The following is a 25,405-nucleotide window of genomic DNA, read 5'->3' as shown; positions in this document are numbered from 1 at the left end:
TCCATGAACGTGCAGGCAATCGTGGACCACTGTGGCTTGTTCACAAATGTTGTAGCCACGTTTCCAGGGAGTGTACATGACTCCTACATCTTCCAGCAGTCCATCATCAACCAGCGGTTTGAGAATGGCACATATGGAAATGGACTGCTCTTTGGAAAGTACAAACTGAACACACCACACACAAGTCCTCAATCATGTAGCACACACATGTGAGAATGCACATGCGGCAAATGTCAAAACACATGCCTTGAAATATGTCCATCCACCATACACAAGAGCCCAAGGGACTGCGGTCTCAGGGGGTAGCCTTGTGGAAAAAATGTCCATCCAAAGTAATGCCCCTCCGTCACACAGCTGCAAATGCTGGGAGAGGTTGGAACCAAGGTGGTGTGATGGTAGGTCAGGACCGATGAGGAAAGTGTAAACACAAGCCCAAGTATGGTGGTGGTGTCCTGCATAGTCATGAGCTTGCAGAGCAGAGACTGTCCCATGCTGGTGCAGAGGGAGCGTCTGCATCAGAGTCTAATGATGGTGAGTGCATTGGTGACTGTATTCTTGGATTTGGGGGGGATCTAATTTAAGCTCTTACAGAGGAAGTGGATGGTGTGGAAGTAGCTGGATGTGACGGCAGTGACCTGTTGGTACATGGAGAGGGAGGATTTGCGAGTATATCTGTTTAATAAAAATTATTCAGATGATGTCTAGAGGAGAGATCAGAGAGGCTGACAATCTATTGAGAAATGTTTGATGTACTGCCAAGTCGTGATAGCACAACCCGGGATCATACAATGTCAATGATGTGAAATGTTTAGTTTTATTTTATGTATTGGTTTTAGGTTGATTGTTTTTCCTTTTTTTTCTCTTTTTTTTCTTTTTGTTTAATGTGAATTGTATTGCACCAGGAATATGGTGATCTGCACACTGGAACTTGATGTACTGTGCGGACTATCTTGTCATATGATACAAGCAGATCTATGGATGCAATATTCTGGATGAATAAAAAAAAAGGTTTGTCTCCTAACCCGTTGACATTCCATGTAAGGAACTGTAGATATCTTCCCATCTTATTGGTCATGGAGATAAGTGAATGTGGATTGATGGTGCCGTCTTGGAGTGTATTTACTGGTCCCTGTTCTTTGGGAGATTCGAGAACTAAAATCCCTCTCTATCCACCTTTTCGGTCCCTGAACTGCTGAACTTTCTCCATTCCCTACTGCTATGACTGAGTTGAAACATAAATGAAATAACCCTCCCGCCCCAACTATAAGAGATGCAACCCCCCTCCCTGCATAGCGGATTTAGAACCATCCGCCACCCAAACAGTGCAGAGCGCCTGTCGCTCACCCCTTAAACCTCGTAGGTGTGAAGAACCGGGTTTTCGAACCCAGCGGCGCCAGGGACGCGCCCAAAGTCTTCGGGTTCTCCTGTCTTGGCAAACAGAGACACGGAATACTTCTAGGTGGCGTCAGAGATCAAATTTATTAGCTGCAGCTAGTAACAGTAATCCCAGCAATACAACACGGTGTACAACTCAAGAAACTGTTCAATTTTCATAGAGCAAGACATCACCTTTTATACACAATATTCTCATTATAAATGTACACCCACTGCGCAAAATTCTGACCAATAGGACACATTTTCTAACTGAGTATCACATTAACAAAAACCCAATTTACAGTAACCCAACCCAAAAGTTAATTATTAGGACTGTCCCAAATTCAATCTTTGCAAGCCGGACAAATTTATAATTGAAAAGCACTACCCATGTAATGTAAAGTCGTAAGGAAAGAAACAATTCAGATGCTGATTAGGATAAGATATGAGCAAGGAAACTAAAGGTTAACGAGGTCCTGAACATTGATTGGCAATCTCAGACAACGATCAGCCAGAGAAATTGGCTTTGTAAAGGGTCAGTTTCAGGTGAAGAGGTCAGCGTCCTGCAGTTCACTCACAAGTCAGAAAAGGGCCTGTTTAATGCATACATGAACAATGAGGCCCATGCAACTTTGTTCGTTCGGTTACCTCCATGGCCTACGTGAGGGAAACACAAAATGGCGTTATGAACAACGCAAACAAAATGGAGTCCGGTCCCGAAAACCACGGAACCTCAGACCCTCCTTTTGCCATTACGTAGGCAATGACCTAAACTCACGTCAATCTGAATCCAGGTCTATATCTATTCTCATCAGGTTATCAAGGTGTTGCTGTAACATCATTGTATTATCCTTCGCTTCTCTCGGGACTGGTCTTCTCACACAGATTGTAGCACAAAGTCTACAAATGGCGGGACCACACTGGATGCATAAGCAACACGAGGAAAGGATCCCTAAAGCCATATCAAGGAACATCAGAATCTTCCATCCCCATTTGGACAGCAGTTCCCAAAACCATCCCATCAATGACCAGTTCCCTTCATCTACATGTATAGACTCAGCGGACTTATGTAACCTCAAGATGGCTTGGTACACTGTCGGGGCGTTATCTGGTATAAAAACGCAGCAACTAGACCCGATCAATTTACATACTCCACCTCTATCTGCAAGTATAATATCTAAAGCAAAGCGGTTCTGTAATGTCATAAGGCGATCCGCTTGAAGCTCGGCTGTAATATTGCTAAGGGCACCTGCAGTCTCATTTATAGTGGCCTCGACCACTCTCGTAAGCTGACGAATTGTCCTACCATTAGCCATAGGACCCCAAAAGGGCAGGAAACCCTTAAAGAATTCTCCAACTTCTTGTGCGGCAGTGTCTTTCGCATCGATAACACCTCTACCATATCTTGTCTTATGGTAATTGAAAGCAGCTGTGTATGTAGGGGGAAGCAAAAATGCCACATAACATGTGCCTGAAAAGTCAGAAGGCAACCATGTATATGCTCTATCATAACAAACAAAATACGTGCCTTTGGCTGGCACGAACGGTGGAGATTTCTGGGACGTATAGACATAGGTGTGAGTACACACACTCTTACCAAGCTGAGCTCTCAGATTCTGACCTTTACCTTGCAGACAAAAATGACCTTGGTGGGGTACGATCCAAATAGGAGGAGACCTTTTCTGCCTCTCCTTTTCTGTCAGACTAATACTATATCTCGTCTTGTTCCAACCAACATATGCTCGTACCTCATCTTTAGGGATAGCATTATATGCATCAATATCTCTGACCATATCTACTATTCCCTGTATCAAGGCATTATTATTCGCATTATCTTTGACAGAATGTACAGGAGATGCTTCATTCGCATAGATAAACATTGACTGGAGTGCCCATACTGACCCATTAGGCGAAAAAGGCAAAACCAAATATGGCATTCCCTTATCAGTCGTATGTGGCATAAGACCACACACCCAACAATTCGTGGTATTTACAACTAGCTGATGCTGATGTAACATATGTATAAACAAATTGTTCACAAATTCTAATCTTCGTGTCTGTTCATGTTCAGGCAACGTATGAAATTCATGTGGGGAAACAGTAGGAAAAGAAAGAGTAGGTTGGGAGGTAGATGCAAGCGTCTGTTGTGATGCATAGAAAATCCAACCTACACAAACCAACGTAATGTTCAAAAGCATAAGAAAACACATTATTAAAAAACATTTGCTACGAACCAAAATACACATTTGCACTCTGAAATCAACTCTTTTAACACCCTTGTCGGACTCAAAAGACTCCATCCTCTAACGTGCTGCTCACGGCAATTTTCCTTCTTCACTTAAGTGTGCGTTAAGATCGTACTAACGACCCTACACCACAGACCTTGTGTCAATACGCGGCTCACCCCTTAAGAACTTATACCGTGACCCTGCAGCTGAGTCCGGATGGTGACTCGAAAAAAGAAAAAGTTAAAAAAGTCTCTTGATCTGACAAGGTGTAATTCACTACATAAAAAAATCTAGATTTATTTGTCCATTTCAAACGTCCTTTTTCGATCTCCGATTGTAGCGCTCTTTGCCAGGCACAGTCTGATCCTTAAAGATGAGTTCCGGATTCGTCGTGTCGAGTCTCAGAGACGGAGGCACAGCAGCTTGCAGAACATCATCATCCTCGCGTTCCAACTGAGTCCATGTCAAATGTGCATCACTAAAAGGTACGAATCTAGGAACCCTTTCACACTCGGAGTCAGCTATTCCATCCCTCACCCACTTATCATACGGTAAGGGCAACTGAACTTTTTTCGTATGAGTGGCAAGCACCCAGTTCTTTTTACCAGCTACTCTAACAGCAGTTCTAGTGACCAGCAATACCAAATAGGGACCAGTCCATCTCGGCTCCAAATTCTTGGATCGCTGAAAATTCTTCGTCAAGATAAAATCACCAGGTTGGATCGTGTGCCCTGGATCTGCAGTAGCTATCGGCAGACTGTCATAGACCTGTTGGTGGAGAACACGTAATTTAGCAGTCAAGTCATGTAAGTAATCCACCAACATAGGGTACTCAAGGTCACTGTATTTTTTAGGACGAGGCACACCCCAAACATTCGCTGGACGACCAAAAACTATTTCGTATGGGCTAAGTCCCACACGAGAATGCACTGTCATCCTTGTTGACAAAAGAGCCAACGGCAAGGCATCCGGCCATGTAAGACCAGTGCTCGCTTGAATCTTAGCGAGTTTTAGCTTTAATGTGCCGTTATAGCATTCGACAAGACCTGCTGACTGGGGGTGATTCGCAGCGTGGAACTTCTGGTTTATCCCTAATCCAATACACACTTTCTTCATGACTCGACCCACAAATTCACTCCCATTGTCCGATCATACAATTCTCGGCAAACCAAATCTAGGGAAATACTCTTTGAGCAAAACCTTAGCTGTAGACAAGGCAGTATTATCCTTTAGGGGGTAGGCCTCTATCCATCTGGAAAAGGCGCAAACAACCACAAGGACATACTTCAGATTGTTGCATCTCTCCATGTGAATGTAATCTAGCTGTATCACTTCAAATGGATACGTCGGAGGAGCAAAATGACCAGCTGGAGTTGGAGTTCCCTTGCCAGGATTATACTTCAGACAAATCATGCAATGCTTCACAACATTCTCAGCACATTTAGGAATTCCAGCATTCTGTCATACTGGAGCCAACAACTTGCATATTCCCTTCGAACTAATGTGAGCCATTCCATGAGCCATAGTAACCACTGGGAGCACGTACACATCAGGCAACAACCATCGCTGGTGTTCTGACAACTCAACCCAACAACCTGTCGAATCCAACATACCCGTACTCTCTCTCCACGTACTCACTTCTTTTTCCGTAGCTTCAGCCTGAATCATCTTCACACTTTCTATTGTGTCTTCACACATTACACTTTCCACAACCCATCTTGCAGGACCTGCCACATACATACGGCTCATCATGTCTCTCGGCGTTTCCTTCGCAACTTCATCCGCAAACGCATTCCCTCGACCTACATCGTCCACAACTTTTTTATGCGCACTACACTTCACAATTGCAATCTGCTTTGGGAGAGCAAGAGATTCCAAAAGTTCATTCACTAACTGCCCATGCTGAATTGTTGTGCCATGGGAAGTAAGGAATCGTCTTTCTCTCCACAAACGTCCAAAACTATGGGCAACACCAAACGCATACTGGCTATCAGTATAAACATTCACTCGCTTTCCCTCCGACAATACACACGCTTGTGTCAATGCAATCAACTCTGCTGCTTGCGCAGAATTCTGTGTTATGTGTGCTGTCTCAACAACTGTATGTAAAGTTGTGACGGCATATGCTGCAGTCGTCTCACCATTCGGAAGCTTAAAACACGAACCATCTACCCATAAAGTACCATCAACATTGTCAAGAGGAGTATCTTTTAGGTCAACTCTAGCTTTCGTTTCTTCCTCTGTACGAAGAAAACAATCATGCTGTTCTTGAGCATCTGACTCTACAGAAATCGGCAACAACGTAGCTGGATTCAATACATTACATCTTTTAATGTGAACATGGCTAGCCAAAAGAGTCAACTCATAACCTGACAGACGTACACTAGTAAGGTGCTGTGTCTTGGTCCTGTTCAATAAGGTATCCACTGCATGTGGGACCATCACAATCAACGTATTATCCAATACCAAACCAGCAGACTGTCGGATAGAAACAGCCGCTGCCGCTGTAGCTCTCAAACAGCTCGGCAACGCTTTAGCTACCGGATCTAATGTCGCTGAAAAATACGCACATGGGCGTTGCTTGTCTCCAAACTGTTGAGTCAACACTGACAATGCACAACCTTCTCTCTCGTGAACGTACAACGTGAAAGGTTTACTGTAGTCAGGAGTACCCAATACCGGAGCCGAACACAATGCATCACGTAATTCAGAAAAACTTTTCTGACACTCATCAGGCCAAGGGAGAGGATGCGGAGTATCTTTAAGAGTCAGCGCCAACAAAGGTTTCGCTAGCAGGGAAAAATTAGGGATCCATTGTCTACAAAACGAGGTGATACCTAAGAAAGCATGCACTTCTCTCTGTGTGGATGGTACACTCATTTGCGCAATCGTTTGAATTCGTTCTGGGGTCAACCTTCTTCCCTCCTTCGACAAGAAGTGACCTAAGTAGGTTACTTCTTGTCGGCAATACTGTAACTTGGAAGGCGACACTTTATGATGGAGGTCAGACAAATATCGTAACAAAGAAAGAGTAGCCTCTTTACAAATCTCTTCGTCATCAGCAGTAATCAACAAATCATCAACGTACTGAATAAGAGTAGCACCAGTAGGCAATACAAAACCATCAAGCTGAGTTTTCAACACCTGACTATAGATGGAGGGACTTTCACAATAACCTTGGGGAGCTCTCTTAAACCGGAAGCTTCATCCTACTAAAGAGAAGCCAAAAATATCCCTACTCTCCTCAGCAATCGGAATGCTAAAGAAAGCATTCTTCAGGTCAATAACAGAAAACCAGGCTGCCGAAGCAGGAATCAGAGTCAACAAAGCAGTGATATCTGGAACAACAGGAAACTGTGGCACCACAATCTTATTCACTTCTCGAAGGTCAATCACAAACCGGTACACAGGTGGCTGAGAAGCATCAGTACGCTTAAAGACAGGCAAAACCGGACTGTTACACACATTACCTCTCGTTTCCTCAACTACACCCTTCTCAACCAGATCATAGGCAATCGCTAATAGAGCTCTCTCGCCATCACTAGATATTTTATACTGTGGGATACGAGGTAGCCTAGCATTCGATTTGAGGGTGACAACATAAGGTGGAATATGCAAAAGACCAACAGCATTAGGACCTGTAGCCCAAAGTGTATCAGGAAGAGAACGCAATTCCAGTGGAAGACAATTTTTAGACACATACATCGGAGAAATCACTTTCTTACCTGGGGTAAGATGTACTCCCGAAGGAGAACAATGTAATGTCGCATACAATCTTTTCAGCAAGTCCAAACCCAACAGATTCTCATTACAACCAGTCGTCAAAATAAGAGGAGCTTCCAATTCACAAGGGCCAATAGAAAGGGGCAAAGGATTAGAAATCGGGTTACAAACTGGGGCGCCTGAAAATCCTACTGAAACATTGGTCAAGCCAGACAAAGGTGCGCCAGGAAGTTTAGTGTGCATAATAGAACTCTTCGTCGCACCAGTATCCAAAAGAAAAGGTTCTGTCACACCTGATGTAGTCACTTCAACATAAGGTCCACTCTGGTCTACTGGAACTGACACTATTCCCTCTCTTTGCCCATGGCTGTCCTAACTATCATTATAACCAGCACTCTCACTCTCGACATAATAATCATCAACATAGTACTGTGCAGACTGACCACTCGGAACATTCTGTCTGTCAAAATAATTCGCAGAATTCTGAAGGGAAGAGGAACGCTCATTCTGGGGTAACACACCACGTCCCCTACCCCTAGGAACTTGCTGGAAACCACCACGACCTCTCTGACCAGATACGCCATTCGCACGCTGTAACAAAGCCGGGCAACTATTCTTAAAATGACCTTCCTCTCTGCAATAAGCACACTGATTAGGACCAGGAAAGATTCGCGGAGCATAAGGCTCAGGTTTCTGTAACAATCTCTGAAACTGTGGAGGTTGCTGAAACTGATTCTGACGAGGCGGATAAGCTTGCTGCAAAAGAACCTTCGTCTTTAAATCTTTAGTTTTCTTCTCTGCTTTATCCTTCTCATCTTTATCCCTATTCTCATAATATTGTGCAGTAGCCAATATCTGGGCCGACGAAGAAACAGCCCATGAACTCTCAGAGTCCTTTAACTTATTGGAAAGTTCGGGAAACAAATTAAAGACAAATTTGTCCACAAACAACCTTTGACCACCTTCAGTGCTCATATCCTGACCACTATGATCAATAAACGTTTCTTCAAACCTCGTGAAGAAATCAGACACACTCTCGTCTTTCTTTTGTTTGCATGCTGCTAACTTGTCCCAATTCACTCGTAAAGCAGGTATCAAAGTTTTCATTAGATTAATAATCCTACCAGGTAATTCTGCAACTAAAGGCTCAGGTTTGGCACCTCCAACCTGTCGACCATTTGCAGCAACAATATTAGCCCACATATCTCCTAATTCTGCCGCATGATTCTCATGACGAATCTTCGCCCACAAAGGTTGAGGAACTACATTACCCATTAACATATCTATGTCAGCTAAATTCATAATACACGCTTCAACTGTCTGGGACAACTCCTTGTAATAACCAGCAGGATTTTTACGAGGGTCAGGTAAGGTCTGCTTAAGAGCCAAGACCTCTGCTCTCTTCCAAGGGACATGTACCCACACTCGCTGAAAATGGGCCTCTACAGCCTGAATACCCTGATTAACATTAGCAGCAACTGCCTCTCTCCATACAGGGGGAACCTCTCTCATAGGATACTGCTTCACTTTCCTCCTAACAGAAGGATCAGGTTCGTACAATGGCTGAGACGGGAGTCTAGTTCTGAAGGCAAGTATCGTCTCTACAGCATAAGTAACATCAGATTCCACTATCGTCCCTTTAGAAAACTCTGACTGAACATCAAGCACTTCCTGCGGAATCGGACCCAACTCATTATCTTCCCATTCCTGCTGCAGAAAAGCACACATTACATCAAAAAACATACCTTTGCTTAGGCGGCTCCCACTGAAAGAAAAAATCCATAACTGCTGGCACATTATACCTGGAAGCATTTAAAATCCATCTACGAGCCAACAGATCTAACACTGCTCGCTCTTCGGAACTAGGAAGCTGACTACGACTCTGTTTACGTTCTGAAACAGGGGTCATACTCAGTGGCCCAAACAATGGAGACAACAGATTAACAATGGTCTCTGTCATCCGTTTACGAGCAGAAGGAGAAGAAGTAGGCATAAAAACAGGAAAATCTTGAGACAAAGTAGGAACAAGAGCAGTAGGAGTCTGAGATGCAGAAGCAGAAGGCAAAGGAGTTTGAGGCAAAGCTGGAAGCAAAGCTCGCGACCCTAGAGTGGGTTGCGCAGTAGAAGGCAAAACCATCTGTGGAGCACCGGGTGGCTGAACAACAGCAGGAGGTTGAACAACAAAGGGTGGAGCAACCGGGGGTAATGGAGGCGCAGTAGCACCCTGCACATAAGGGTGTGGCAATCTCAGTAAATGAGACATCAAAGGATCTTTTTCAGGGTCTTCCGTCACTTTCGGAGGAGAAGACGGCAAAGCCGGATAACATTTATCTATGGCCATGCAACGCTGTCTATCTAAAACTTCACTCACTCGATCTTCCTCATCTGACTTAAACTGCCTAGCAGCTTATAGTACTGACATATTCTTATCTTTCCTATCTCTGTTTGCTTGCTTAATTTCTCGCTGTTTGGCTTCCTTTCGCCAAAGGCGGAAAGAGTCAAACATTGCCGGCCGGGCTTTCTTCTTAAATAGCGCAACTTCCAGATTATCTAAAATATTTAATTAGAAACTACCATGTTGGGGCCATCGTAAAACACCATCTTTCCTTGTATAGTGGACCCACACTTCATTATAAGTGATAGGACCCCCTCCGTGTTTTGAATAGAGCTCATAAGTCGGAGTTCCAACCGGAGGTATCGGACACGAATCCTCCAATCGGGAATCCCTGTTGCAACCAAAACTAAACCATTTCCTAATTTTGCTAAGACCAGGCATCTTATAGCTCACTAATCTAGCTTCAAACTTCAAGGGGTTATCAACTATCGATACACTCGTAAATATACAAGCCCCTCGGCTTCGATTTTTGCAAAAATCAAATCAAAACCAAGAACCAAAACAAAGTCGTGGGAGCGACCCACTTATACTTAACCAAATATCTGTCACGCCACCAGAAGACTGTCTATCGTCTCGCTCTACAAAGGATCAATCAAGGGTCCAAGACAGGGCGACAGCCAGGGCAGCAGTCCTTCGTAGCCATTGGAAAGCGGGAAGCCTCGCAGAAAAGACCTTCGGTCCACGTCGACATGCAGGGGTCAATGAAGTGGCGGCCTTCCTCCAGAATTTCCTCACGTGGCTCCTCACGATCCTCGGGCTTGGACCGGTGCTTGGCCGAACTCCACCCCGGCATCTTGTGTAGTGAATTCCAGCTTGTGTAGCAGTTTATTAGACATCTTAATTTGGCAGTGACTGTCTTTTTTTTGTTAGAAGTTCTTGATATAGCTCAGTCCTCCATTTTGTTACTCTTCGGGTATCAGCATAATACTGTTCAGTCGTTAGTGTCATTGTTTCAAACCTGTGCTGTCGAGCTTGAGCCTGAGTCCTCAGGTAGTTCACTATGTGTGCAGGCCCGGGTAAATCTTTCTCCTTTTTCGGACTGGGCGTGCTTTCTGATAGTGAGCCAGACCTCCAGCCAGTCCCATGCTTCTTCTGGACTGGTGAAGACCTTCCGCTTCAACCCTCAATCTGGCTGGGAACAGCATGGCGTACTTTAGTCCTTTTTCTCGCAGGTCTTTTTTGATTTCCATAAAATTGCAGCGTTGTTTCTGGACTTTAAGGGTAAAATACGGGAAAAAAGTAATTGTGCTATTTTCAAAGTTGATGGTTGGGGAATTACGTGCCTCTTGAAGAATGACATCCCTATCTCGGAAATTGAACACCCTCACCAGAATAGGTCGCGGGGGTGCGCCAGGTCTCGATCCCTCCTCCAGGCACCTTGTGCTCTCTTTCTATCGAGAAGTTCTTGGAGAGGCCCACATGTTTCATGTGGTTCATTACTAGATCTTCTATGAAGAGATCTGTTGCTGGGTCCTCTGCTTTCTCTGGCACACCTAAAATTCGAACATTGTTGCACCTAGTGCTCCCTTCATAGTCTTCCTGTTGGCTTTCCATTCTCTCTGCGTTCATTTGCAATTTGCAGACTTGTTTTTTAAGTCCGGATGTGTCGGACATTAGTGACTTAGTTGTGGCCTCTACCTCTTTGATCCTGGCGTTAGTGTTGCGTATGTCCGCCCTGATCAGGGAAACCTCTGAAGAAACCAAATCCAGTCTTAACTCTAATGAGGGGCGTACCTTCGTGATCGCAAACATTATGTCCTGCAGTGTCAGATCGTTTTGATTCCCCTCTCGTGGCGACGGTGTTCTTTAGTTTTATATGTCCCCAGTGCATTTTACTTGGTCGCCATTCCTCTGCTGCCACGCATATTTATCTAGCACCGTTTGTAGTGAGGCGCGGCCTCCTGTGCCTCCCGGCATTACTGCACCTCGAAACACCCCAGAGTTAACCTCCCTGGGGTCAGAGTCCACCAGATCCTCAGCGCAACCTGCCCGGGCCTTTGTAGCCGTGGCCCTACTCGTCCTGACGGGTTTTACCAGATCTCTCCCCCCCAGGAGTGTGTTCTATCCTCAGAGTTGTGTCTACTGGGTGGCGTAAATTTTCCACCCTCTCCAGTGCCTCAGGATGATCCCTATTTAGGGTCCGATCTCTGCCTGCTGGCACCCAGGGCCTTGATTATGTACCCTCTCGTGTTGAAGCGTGCTGTAATAGGTGGTTAGATACAGCTTAGTCCGGGCTCTGCTGTAGTTTTCTCAGCCCCTGGTGTCTCCCCAGCTCTTGCTCCCGCGCCTGGGCTCAGCCATGCGTCTCTACTCTGTCGGGTGTCGGGGCTCTCAAGGGCCCAGTGTGCGGTTATACTCCGGCACCGCTAGTCAGTGTCGGTCTGCCCCCCAGGCCTGCCGGTGTCAGGTCGCTCGGCGTAGGCAGCCTCCTTACTTGCTTACACTCTATGGTAGAGGCGGTGGCTGTTGCACCCGTCGGGACACATTGATGTCTGTCCCCACCGGGTCACTGGGGACCCCCCCTCTGACCCACACTTGGTTCGGCTATGAGTGCTCAGACGGGCTCAGTGGGCCCGCCCTCCCCTCACTTTCAGTGGAGCGAGACAGTCCTCCATCTGTTTCAGACACCCCGGGTCGATGTTTGGACACCCAGGGCTGTGTAGCTTCTCAGCTGCGTCCGTCGGCGATCCGCTCCTGCAGAGCCGCTCACTGGGGACTGCTCCTAGAGGCCTTCCCGGATCTTTCGCCCCAACCCAAAGTTTGTGTTACTGGGTACCAGATGTCAATTTTTCTCGGCCCAAGAAGTCACCAGGGAGTCCCTGGGGTGCCAGGCTACTGCCCATCAGCTATCTACTTTGGATTAAGGTACGGATGTGTACGATGCCGGGCGTGAGTGCCGGAACTGCTTCAGTGTGTGGCCATCTTCCTCGGCAGTTGACCATGCCCCCATATTTTTTTTTTACCTTAATTTCTCAAAAAATATTGAACACATTTACACCACATAATAAAAATCACAATCTGTGTGCCTAGACCTAGCTTCCTGCAAATTTGGTTTAATTCTGTTCAGCAGTTTTTGTGGTAGCCCTCCTTAAAGAAGTCTACAGAAATGCATGGCGATTTTGCCTTTTGGAACCCCTGTTTTTTCTCGGCACCATCTTCACAGATCAACCAAAAACTTTCCCTGCACAAACTAGTGAAAAAGTAGCACCTTTTTGGAAAGTTTTGTGGAGCTTCGTCAAATGGTGCCAAAGTTATTAGCAACACAAAAAAGGCATTTCCTGGAAACATGATCCGAACTATAACTACCCAGTGGCGACCACCACTAGGTAGTATAAATATATATATAGGTTTCAGCATCCCAAAAAGCTCCAGTTTCAAACAACAGAGCTATCCCTAAATTGCAAAGAAGGCGCAGGATTTAGATAACAGGGCTATTTCTCAGGTTACACAGGTCTTACATGTGTTAGCAGCTGATAATAGAGCTATAACTTTAGTCAGAAATTACAAGCAGTGGTAGTAAATAGCTGAACGATGTTTTGTGAGGCAGAATATGCACGTTCAAGCCTCAAATATACGAAATATTTTCCACTGTATATTTAAAAGCTAATGCCTAACACAACAGAATTGTCTTACAGATTCAACTCTCACACAGGAGCGCTATCTTTCAGGTGAGACAGATCTGAGGCCATAGTCAGCAGAATTGCCCCAAAGCTAGAAGGCTCACATTAAATGATGTATTAATGACAGCATAGATTTGCAGAGTCACTTACCCACGAACACACAAAGAATCTGAAAGGAGTTGGGGACTCCTCATTTGAAGCTCTGCCCTTGTGTTGCATGTTATTTCATCACTATACCATGTCTGGCGTCTGGCGAGAAGATGCAGCAAGTACTTTTGATATTCTCAGATTCCCCAGTTATTTTAATTATTTGTATTAGTATTAGACCTACCCAGCAACCTTGAGACCCTATTTATGAGAATCTAACGCAACGCTATGCAGCAAGTCATTTCCCTGCACCTCGCTGTGTTAGTTTTGAAGCACTGGGATGCAACATATTTACAACAATCTGTGCTTTTCCCTACGCTGGCGCACAAACTGCTGCCATGCGCTGGCGCAGGCACCCTTGCACCATGGTGCAAGAATGCCTGCGTTGTGGGGAGATTGTTTTTGTGCAGGAAGGAGCACCTTCCTGCACAAAAACATTCAAGGTGATTTCCTCTTTCACTTTCATTTTTCATTTTTTTTTTATTTTCATGCTGTGGAATGCAGCACACATTGAAAGAGGAAAAAAGTGAGGAGAAATTAAAACATTTCTCCTCGTTGTGCCTCGCTACGCCACCTCTCGGGTGGCGTCGCATTCTGATGCATTTGCAGGTTTATGATTGCTTGTAAATCTGGAAAGGCATCAGTGGACATGGATGTTGTGTGGGATCACCCACAACAGCACCAATGTCACGCCCCTACCACGCCAAGTGTTCCGTGAAATTGGGAGATATTTACAAGCACACGTAAAGCCACGCAGGGAGGCTTCACGCGTGCTTGTAAATATCACGCAACAGGTTGTGGCGCCGGTGCGTGAGACAACGTGACGCACTGGAGGCTCAAGGGGCTTGTAAATAAGCCCCCACAGCTTTTTCACTGTACATAGACGCTAGCATCGTTCCCGCACTCTCGCATACCATGAGGCTTATTTGCAAGCCCCTTGCGCTGCCAGTACATCACTTTTTCCCATTTTAAACGTAACGCACTGGTGGCGCAAGGAGCTTGTAAATGAACCCCATTTTTTTTGCTCATGTTTCATATTTCACTACATTGTCTTTTCGCTCTGTCTTATTCTCAATATTCCCTTTCTGCTCCTCTTTTTTCTTACTCGCAGGGTCCCATTAAGGTCTGTCATATTGGACAGAAGCTGTGAGATAATAGGCAGGGCCTAAGCGAATCACGTTGCGCGCGCGTGCGCCCGCGTGCGGAGAGTTCCCACAGTGATTATGAAGGCCAGAGGCTAGGGCGTAGCCATAAATGTCTGGCTGTGTTGACCCAGGAAGAATTTTATTGTATGAAGTAGACAATTTAAGCACGAGAAGTTTTGAAATGTTCCCATACTGACAGCAATCAGTCACCCCACGTAAGAACACTCATTTTACAAACAGTATGCACACAGAAAAAGTCCTCAATCAAAATGCAAATGACAGAAGAACCCGAAGCTCGTGCTGCGGAGAATGTGCATTTTCAAGTTTTCGAGCCTCAGCACAAAGCAGTGGCTGCTGTGTAAAGTCAATGTAGCCCCTCAAACAAATTTAGCAAGCTCTGTGTGCGTGACTAGTGTTTCCGTATTTTATTGAAGGCCAGCACAAGAGGTTTAAAATGACTTTTGGAAAAAGGAGAAGTTCCTGTATTACGTAATTGTGGAATTCCCTCTGGGGATCACCCTAGACTACACATCGTATGTAATAGGATTCTATTTCGTGGTTTTGTTGCTTGCATGTGTAGAGGAAAGAGGAGAGTGAGAAGCTCTCAAATGCACCATCCACACAGTAACAATGTAACATTGTATGAATATGCGGCTATGGTAAACAGCCATTAAAGTATCTCTTTCCAGTGCACCCAAAGAACCACTGACTCCTGGAAGCTGTTGCTGGTTCGCTAAATCCACGCGATACAATTCCTTCCGGTGTCAACAACAAGGGCACATCTGTCCTAGTCAGCTGCTTGAGAACTTCTGGGGAAATTTGAGAGGCTCCTCCTCTTAGGAGTCATACGACCGGACCTACCATTCAAAAGGGAAAAGAGTAGTGCTGCTACTTCACCATGTATTAAGGATGTTGTCACCTAATACTGGATCTGCAAACATCTCAGCCAGTTCTCCTCCCTCCAGCAGGTTATATATTTAATTCTGAGATGCTTGTGGCCATCCTGAACAATGGCTGGTTGTGCTCTGTGGTCTTGCATGATACTTGTGTTCATGACCCTCTGCGCCTCTCCTGTAAACCGTTCCTTTGGGGACACCTTTCTTACCAACAAAAAATACTGCCTCGAGTCTTTATCAAACCTTTCGCTCCGGTACTTACCTTTTCCTCCTGCAGAAATTCTGCCTCTATCCATTTACGGGCCACCGTGCGTTAATTTCTGCAAACACATTCATTCACCTATGTAGGATGCTTTACAATCTTAGGGCCATATTTATTAAAGGGTTGTGCCGCTTCTGCACCACACGTCAGGATGCATGTGTGACGACAGCCGTAAGTGCAATTTATCAAGCCACGCAAAGCCCCCTTGCTGGCCCTGAGTGCCTTGATCAATCCAGGGCAACGCATTGCGCCTCAAATTGCTGCGTTGCGTTGATCTGTCGCGTTACTCTGTCCCAGGGAAGCGTTTCATGGGTGGTGGGTGTTCCCACGCAACACCCACGGGTTTGGATGAATTCCCAGATTTCCCATAAACAGTAAAGTTGGGAATGTGCCAAAACTGCCATGCCTCCCCAGGTGAGGCATAATGAGGAGAAATATGGTTTTGTTCCCTCTTTTTTTTGTTGTCATGTTTTATGTTTTTTTTTCCTCTTCCTATGTGCGCTGCATTTTACAGCACACATAGAAAGAGGAAAATGCCTCAAAAGATTGTTTTGTGCAGGAAGGTGTCCCTTCCTGAACAAAAACAGTTCTGCTTACAATGCAGGCTCTCTTGCACCATAGTGCACGAGTGCCTGAGTTGGCGCTAGGCCGTACATTATGTGCCATAAGTGGAAAAAGGCAGGAATGCACCGTATTATGTTAAATAGGGCGCATTCTTGTCCTTCCCTGTCACGCAGCGCAGCAAGGTGGCTTGCTGCACCACACTGCATTGCATATTGATAAATATGCCTCTAAGGCTCTCAGTAAACTATATACAATTGTCTTTGGCTCAGTTCAAGCAGCATCCAGTTTACTGAAGCCACTTTGGACAAAGGGCACTGAAAGGTATTTCTTCCTCCTCTAGGAAGAGTGTTTTTCTCCATCAAAGGGATGGTTAAACTGTTCCTGGGGAACAGACCATGACGCCCAGGTGGTTCCAGAGGACTATGGAGACATCCTTCACAGGGTTTATTACCTCAGACCCCAATCTACATAAGACCCTTTTAGTGTCACCTGCAGAACATTAGGAGCAGCTTTCGGATAGTCAGTCCGAATCCATATCTCAAAACTGTTTCCTTTTTATCAACATTGAGATTGTGGGCCAATGAACCAGCCTTCTAGTGTTGTGTTATTTTTCTCTCTCTTGGCTACATGCCATATCACCGCAGTTTCACCTCAAAACAGTTGGGGCCAAACTGCAGATTCCAGTCCATCAGTAACATAAGATATAAAAGCGGATTCACCCTGACAACTCTCTCCACCCCCCACAATCACTCATGGTTCCTTCTACGCTGTTTACTCGTCGTAGCTTTTTCTCTGACAACCTGGCAGTTCTAGTGACTGGCAAGAAATCTACCACTGGGTCACAATATAACAGTAGGTGGATGCAGTTTTACTGCTGGTTCTAGCCTAAGACCACCACCCTCTCTTGGGCTGTGTGGTTAAAGTCATGTTTGTTGCTAAATTTCAGCTGTAATCCAAGATTCAGGTAGACACAGACAAGTACATTTGGGCATCTATAATGAACATAAGAAATAGTGCCTCAATGCACTTCTAATGAGGTCATCAAACGCTAACTCACCAAAGACATTGATCTTCTCCAGTCAGAAGGCCTACTGTGAGATGGAACAGCAACATAGATGTAGCCCTTCTGATACACAAGCCTTACAAAGTGTTTTTGTTAACATGGAAGTGCCTTTATGGAATTGCCGTTACTTGTGCAGCACTCATTTTGTCTTATGACAAAAAAGAAATAATGGAAGACAGAGAGAGAAAAATGAGAAGAAAGGATGAGAAGGAATAAAGAGAAAAGGAAAACAAGGAAAATAAGATGGAATGAAAGAAAAAAGTGAAGAAGAGAATGCAGAAAGACAGAAACAAGGATTATGAAAGAGAAGAATGGTAGAAGAAAAGGGAAAATATAATTATATAATTAATGAAAGACTAAGAAAAAGAAAGAACAAGAAGAAATCAAGAATGGGGAGAAGAGAGCACAAGAAGCAAAGTATTACAAGGAACAATGGAGAACAGAAGAATTAAATGAAAGTAAAGAAGAGGGGATATATCTATAAGATGTTCACTGGAAAAAAGGGAAATTAATGTAAACACAAAGGTAGGCAAGGTTGTGAATATATTGTGTGGAGGCAAGATATTGGGAGTGGATAGATGGAGGGTTAGAGGAAGGAGATGTGAGATGAAAGCAGGAGAAGAGAAAAGGGAAAAGAGGGAAAAGATAAAGTCTGGGACGGGAGAACTATTGTAATACAGAGAGAAGAAAAATGAAAAGTTGGATAGAGAACATCAGTTTAGTGGTGATAAGAGTAAATTTGGAGAGACCAAGGTATGAATTCATGTAAAAAAGCAAGACAAGATAAATACAGACATGTAGGTGATTGGATGAGAGAGAATTGGAGATGACAAAAACAAAGATTGACTTAACAATGACAACAGAGTGAAGGGGTAGAAACTGGAAGAGATGAAGGCGACAGAGTGATAAGTGTAGAGAAGGATGATAGTAGAAAAGTTGAGATAGGCAGGTAAAAGAGTGAGAGAATAAATGATAGGTGCAAGAAATGGAACTGTAAGTGAAATATTTAGGAAATACAGTATGAACTAGAGGAGAGGAGGAAATGGAAGAGATAAAGGGGACAGAATGAGAGCATTATTTAGTTTGGTGATGTGGGCAATGGGGTTCAGACAGGGAGGTAGATATGGAAGTTAGAAGGGATCTAAGGGAGAGAGCGGTGCAAGGGGGTCTGAGGATGAATCTAAAGCTGTGAAAGAGGACATGGAAAACAGAGGTGAGAATAAACCAAAATAAATGAAAATGGAGATCAGAATTGAAAAATAGATGCTTTATACCTTTTGAAAAATTGCACGAGGCTCTAACAATGGTCACACCCAAACCATCTGTACAGCGTGTAAATCCTATAGCTTTTTAGACAATTATTAGAGAAACTGGTCCGAAGTGACTTGGCTCACTCTGAGTACCCTTTGGGATGATCAGACTTGGCTGGCACTCAACAAAAATACTGGAATATGTCACCTATGTGTACAAATACGAGAGAGACCCCGTGCAACTAGGGGATTAGGGTACTAATCAATAGTAAGCAGAGAGGAGATCCCTTGGAGAAACACCTATAAATATGCTATGATGTGTACATCACATCATTGTAGCCCAAGTATAAGAAATACATCTTCTGCACAATATACACTTGTCTTATTGTTTTCTTTATTTTTTTTTTTTTAAAAGGATTTTTGAATTATTTATACACGGTTAAAAACAGAGCATCACAAATACATTCAAATGCAATCACATTACTTCATATTAAAATCAGTCCTTTGCTAGAAAAGGATATACTAATTCATTAAAAAATTATTAAGAAACACATGCAATTCTAGAGAAATATAAGGAGAGAAAAAAAAAGACAGTTCTATTTTGTCATATAGGTACACTACAGGGAACCTGAATTCTAGACACTACTCCAGGACACATATGAATTTTGTTATCTATGGAGTAGGCTCAATCCCTTGATTGTGTTTATACTAGGCGTCGACGCGTTTCGATGGCTTATTTATGATTGCCCATCTTTTTCAAGACCAGGTTGATGTGTCTCTCCTTTAATCGGGCACTGGGTGGTTGCCGTTTTCAAAAAACCTGTAGATAAATATACTTGAATCAGTATTCTTTTAGCAATAAATCAAGCCTGTCTATTACAATCATATCGGTACGATCCTACTCAATTTTAGTTCCTAATACCCTTCATTGTTTATGTTCTATTTGTAGTTCCATGTCATTGTTTTTATATACATATAAACGGAGACTTTTCACCCTTTCATTACATTCACTTAGCCCATATGGTTATTACATCTTGTACATCATTTTCTTCATATGATATCACATCTCCCCAGACTCCAATTGTACATATTCCTTATATGTGGGCTTTTGGTATTTTCCATCTAAAACTTTTATAAGGCCAACCTGTGAGCATCATATTCCTAGTGACCCACTACCACAGTCCTTCCCATTGATACCGATGTGTAAGTTAAAGGATCTTGCTATGATATTCACCTTATTTCATCTTTATCTATTTTCTTCCATTTGTCCTAGTTGCATCGTTATAGTAACTTGTTATTTTGGTTCTTGGCACGGGGCTAGAAGTAAAAGAAATATTTTGTTCCTTATTATCAGGATTATTTTATGCCTTATACTGACTTGTACATTGCTAGATTTTATTATTCTATTTTTACCATTTATTTGTACTGTTCCGTCTTTTTGTTGACCCTTTCTTTATGTTGAGGCTTGTGTAGACACTATTAAAACCGGGAAAATACGATATTCCCTCTCCGATTCTAGAATAGAATATAGCACCCGGTTTGTTATGTCTGAGTATTACTCCTATTTTGCTCGTTGTTTCTAGCTAGATTCCCTCATGTCCACATACCTTTTTAAAAGATTTTTTTACTACTTCCCAGGCAGGTCGTCCCGATTACCAGTTGTTCTCCTCCTCTGGCAATTGGATTTTTTGCGATATACTGTGTCCTTCTACACTGTAATTTAAAGGGAATACCCCTGGGTATTAACTGAATGCTTGCACTGTTTTCGAGATTGTTTTAACTTATTTGTATAAAGCAATCTGTCACTTACGTTAAAAAGGGAAATAGACTCTTCCCTGTCGGTCATGCGGCTCGAGTGGTTTGGCTTTAAAATCACTTACTCTGCTCGAATCGGTTCTAGTTGGGAGAAAACGGACATTACTTCAAACTAGTTACCCTCGAGTAATTGGACCTTAAGTTACCTAACAGTTTAAAATTATCTCTAGGTCAAGGGGAACGGTCTCTTTTACCTTATGAAGGCGGGCGTCGGGTCTTGCCGCAGTCTCACGTCTTCTTTCGATCGATCTCGGTGTTCAAAACAGCTAGCTATCTTCGTTCCACCACTGTCTGTTTTTATATACTCAGGGCTACGGTCTTATTGGTGTTCCCTGACGCGGACCCAGGTGATCTTAATTAACCCTCTTGCTCCTTTGCTTTGACCCGGAAGCTCCGTGCCCTTTTCCCTATTTGCTCCGGAAGGGAAATTGATTCCTTCTATTCGATTGCCCGGGAATTCAAGCCTCTCTTTCGCGTTCGCTTGTAGGGCAAAGCGAGTACTCTGTATCGTGTTTATACGCAAAATGCGTTATACATGTAGTCCTCATTTGTATATATGCCGATAGATCCCATGTTGTGGAATCAGACATATCAGCGCACAGTCTAACTCTATAAAGCACCTTCCTTTTCTTTTTCTTTTTTTTCTTTTCTCTCAATAAAGTCTGTTTGGTACAATCCAGGTGTTGTACCAATTTTTGTCATTAATCTATTTATCTATGCAATCAATCTCATCCATTCCTCTCTACTATTCAGGCCTTTGTCCACAGTGTTTAGATGGCAAATGTACCATTGTTCACGTGTCTTTCTTACTGCTTCTAAATTGCCCCCTCTCCGACTAATGTTGACCTTTTCCAAAATAAACCACGAAAAATCGTTACATCCATGGTTATAATTGTGGAAATGGTCAGTCAAAGGTGCATTTTCTTTCTTGTTTTTTATAGATGATCTGTGTTCCAGGAGTCTTGTACGGAGCTCCCTTCCTGTCTCCCCTACATACCCATGGCCACATGGGCAAATGAGTAAATAAATAACGCTCTTGCTCCTACAGTTGTTGAGTGTTTTTGAGGACAGGATTCTACCATTGAAATTCAAGGATTTTGTCTCTATGCAGTTTGGACATATTGAGCAGGATCCACACCTATAATTTCCTATTGCTTTGGTATTGTTCAGGGTACTTTGAATACTGCCTTCTGATCTCTTGTATGTGTGTACCAAAGCATTTTTGATGGTTTCGTTCCGTCTGAACGAAAACAACGGTTTGGGCATTGGAACTGTTAAACCATCATTCAGGATCTTCCAGTTGCGGTTGACAATATTTTTTATTTTATTGCTTACACCTGAAAATTGGCTCACAAATACTATCCTATCCTGGACTTTGTTCTTTTTTTCTTTGTTAATGTTCAATAGATCATAAAAAACAAGAAAGAAAATGCACCTTTGACTGAAAAGGGCACGGAGCTTCCTGGTCAAAGCAAAGGAGCAAGAGGGTTAATTAAGATCACCTGGGTCCGCGTCAGGGAACACCAATAAGACCGTAGCCCTGAGTATATAAAAACAGACAGTGGTGGAACGAAGATAGCTAGCTGTTTTGAACACCGAGATCGATCGAAAGAAGACGTGAGACTGCGGCAAGACCCGACGCCCGCCTTCATAATGTAAAAGAGACCGTTCCCCTTGACCTAGAGATAATTTTAAACTGTTAGGTAACTTAAGGTCCAATTACTCAAGGGTAACTAGTTTGAAGTAATGTCCGTTTTCTCCCAACTAGAACCGATTCGAGCAGAGTAAGTGATTTTAAAGCCAAACCACTCGAGCCGCATGACCGACAGGGAAGAGTCTATTTCCCTTTTTAACGTAAGTGACAGATTGCTTTATACAAATAAGTTAAAACAATCTCGAAAACAGTGCAAGCATTCAGTTAATACCCAGGGGTATTCCCTTTAATTACAGTGTAGAAGGACACAGTATATCGCAAAAAATCCAATTGCCAGAGGAGGAGAACAACTGGTAATCGGGACGACCTGCCTGGGAAGTAGTAAAAAAATCTTTTAAAAAGGTATGTGGACATGAGGGAATCTAGCTAGAAACAACGAGCAAAATAGGAGTAATACTCAGACATAACAAACCGGGTGCTATATTCTATTCTAGAATCGGAGAGGGAATATCGTATTTTCCCGGTTTTAATAGTGTCTACACAAGCCTCAACATAAAGAAAGGGTCAACAAAAAGACGGAACAGTACAAAGAAATGGTAAAAATAGAATAATAAAATCTAGCAATGTACAAGTCAGTATAATGCATAAAATAATCCTGATAATAAGGAACAAAATATTTCTTTTACTTCTAGCCCCGTGCCAAGAACCAAAATAACAAGTTACTATAACGATGCAACTAGGACAAATGGAAGAAAATAGATAAAGATGAAATAAGGTGAATATCATAGCAAGATCCTTTAACTTACACATCGGTATCAATGGGAAGGACTGTGGTAGTGGGTCACTAGGAATATGATGCTCACAGGTTGGCCTTATAAAAGTTTTAGATGGAAAATACCAAAAGCCCACATATAAGGAATATGTACAATTGGAGTCTGGGGAGATGTGATATCATATGAAGAAAATGATGTACAAGATGTAATAACCATATGGGCTAAGTGAATGTAATGAAAGGGTGAAAAGTCTCCGTTTATATGTATATAAAAACAATGACATGGAACTACAAATAGAACATAAACAATGAAGGGTATTAGGAACTAAAATTGAGTAGGATCGTACTGATATGATTGTAATGGACAGGCTTGATTTATTGCTAAAAGAATACTGATTCAAGTATATTTATCTACAGGTTTTTTGAAAACGGCAACCACCCAGTGCCCGATTAAAGGAGAGACACATCAACCTGGTCTTGAAAAAGATGGTTAATCATAAATAAGCCATCGAAACGCGTTGACGCCTAGTATAAACACAATCAAGGGATTGAGCCTACTCCATAGATAACAAAATTCATATGTGTCCTGGAGTAGTGTCTAGAATTCAGGTTCCTTGTAGTGTACCTATATGACAAAATAGAGCTGTCTGTTTTTTTTCTCTCCTTATATTTCTCTAGAATTGCATGTGTTTCTTAATAATTTTTTAATGAATTAGTATATCCTTTTCTAGCAAAGGACTGATTTTAATATGAAGTAATGTGATTGCATTTGAATGTATTTGTGATGCTCTGTTTTTAACCGTGTATAAATAATTCAAAAATCCTTTTTTTTTAAAAAAAATAAAGAAAACAATAAGACAAGTGTATATTGTGCAGAAGATGTATTTCTTATACTTGGGCTACAATGATGTGATGTACACATCATAGCATATTTATAGGTGTTTCTCCAAGGGATCTCCTCTCTGCTTAATATTTCACCTATGCCTATCAGAACCTGGCTTTTTGTCCAAGCATCTGAAAATAGAGTTATAAATCAAATACTGTGGCGCTGATCTTTCAACCTTTCTTTTGGGGATCAGGATGATGGTCTCAACACCCCCTGGAAGGAGAGCCTCAGTAGGTAAACTTTGATTGTTTAGATTATTTTATGAGTGCCCTGTTAAATTGTATGATGTCATTATAACTCTATTCTAGAATGGTGGGTGATGAGAGTTCTAGGTTGGTCAGTTGCGTCCTGACAGCCTAGGAGGGATCACGCTTGGTTGTGTGCTCCTTTAAACATAATACCTATATAATCTAGTATCATGGTATTTCTTGCCCCTTTACAACATAAATTTGGTGGCAAGTAGGGAATATTTATTTTGAGGTCATGGCAGAACATAACCCAGGTGATTAGAGCGGAGCACCCTCAGATGGTGTGCAGGTCGGGAGGTGTATAGCGGCGCAAGTGGAACTTGGAGAGGTTTACAGTGATTGTGGAATTTAGCTCAACAGTTTTTGGCTGTTGAAACCCTTTTAGTAGGCAGAGGTTGTTACAGCACCTGAGCCATAGCACACTCTCTTGGTGGAATTTTAGCCCCTGTTCACGTGCTTCAGTCGCTTTCCAGGCGCTGCAGCATGTTGATGTTGTTGGCAGCATCTATGTGCAGCCAGGTGAGCTGGAGAATTTATTTGGAGCAAAGTGCTCTGTGCTCACCCCACATGCTGTGGTGCCATTTTAGGTTGGGCTGTTTTCAAGGTTACTCAACTGGTTTTGGTGTGGCGCATTGGAAGGCGCATCAACTGTTTGAGTGTGTGACTCTGTATGATCGCAAGCGATGATACACTCACCTACTTTCTGGCGTCTTCATTCCAGCATTGGAAGCTGGCTCGGCATCCAAATTTGGACTGTTTTAGGTGTGTGACTCAGTAAGAGCATAAGCGGTGATATGCTCACTGGATTCCAGGCGTCTTCATTTAAGAGGCAGCAGGGCTTGTGAGTGCGACACACAAGGATAGTGCGGTGATCCACACACCATTCTAGGTACTTCACTAAGTTATGGTGTATCACGATTATGTGCTCATCTTGGTGATCACATGAAGCACTTTTAAATGCCAGGAGGTGTAATAACTGCACAAGTAGTGACACTCAAGTTGGGGGTGAATTGTTGACTTTTTTTCTGTTTGTGGGACTTTATATTGTTATTGTGTGTTTTTTCCTGTCTAGGTTTGGTAATGGAGACTCGTAGTCATATTATCACTCCACCACTTTTCTTGTCCCAGCCAGGTGTACCACCTATCATATGGGAAGACTGTAGCCACGCTAAACTGAAACTCCACAGCTCACCCAATCGTTCTCTGCATGTTTGTTTTGGACTGTTATGATGGTATTAACGATAATGATATACACAAAAGGCAACTTAATGGTGTCACAATCTAACATGTGAATGTGAATGTCTTATTAGACAGACAACAGAAAATGAAAGAAGAAGAAAGGGGGGGCATTTGCCTTATAAAG

Source organism: Lissotriton helveticus, chromosome 4_1, assembly GCF_964261635.1.
Source record: "Lissotriton helveticus chromosome 4_1, aLisHel1.1, whole genome shotgun sequence".
In the NCBI taxonomy this organism is placed as follows: Eukaryota; Metazoa; Chordata; class Amphibia; order Caudata; family Salamandridae; genus Lissotriton; species Lissotriton helveticus.
This window is presented reverse-complemented; position numbering follows the sequence as displayed.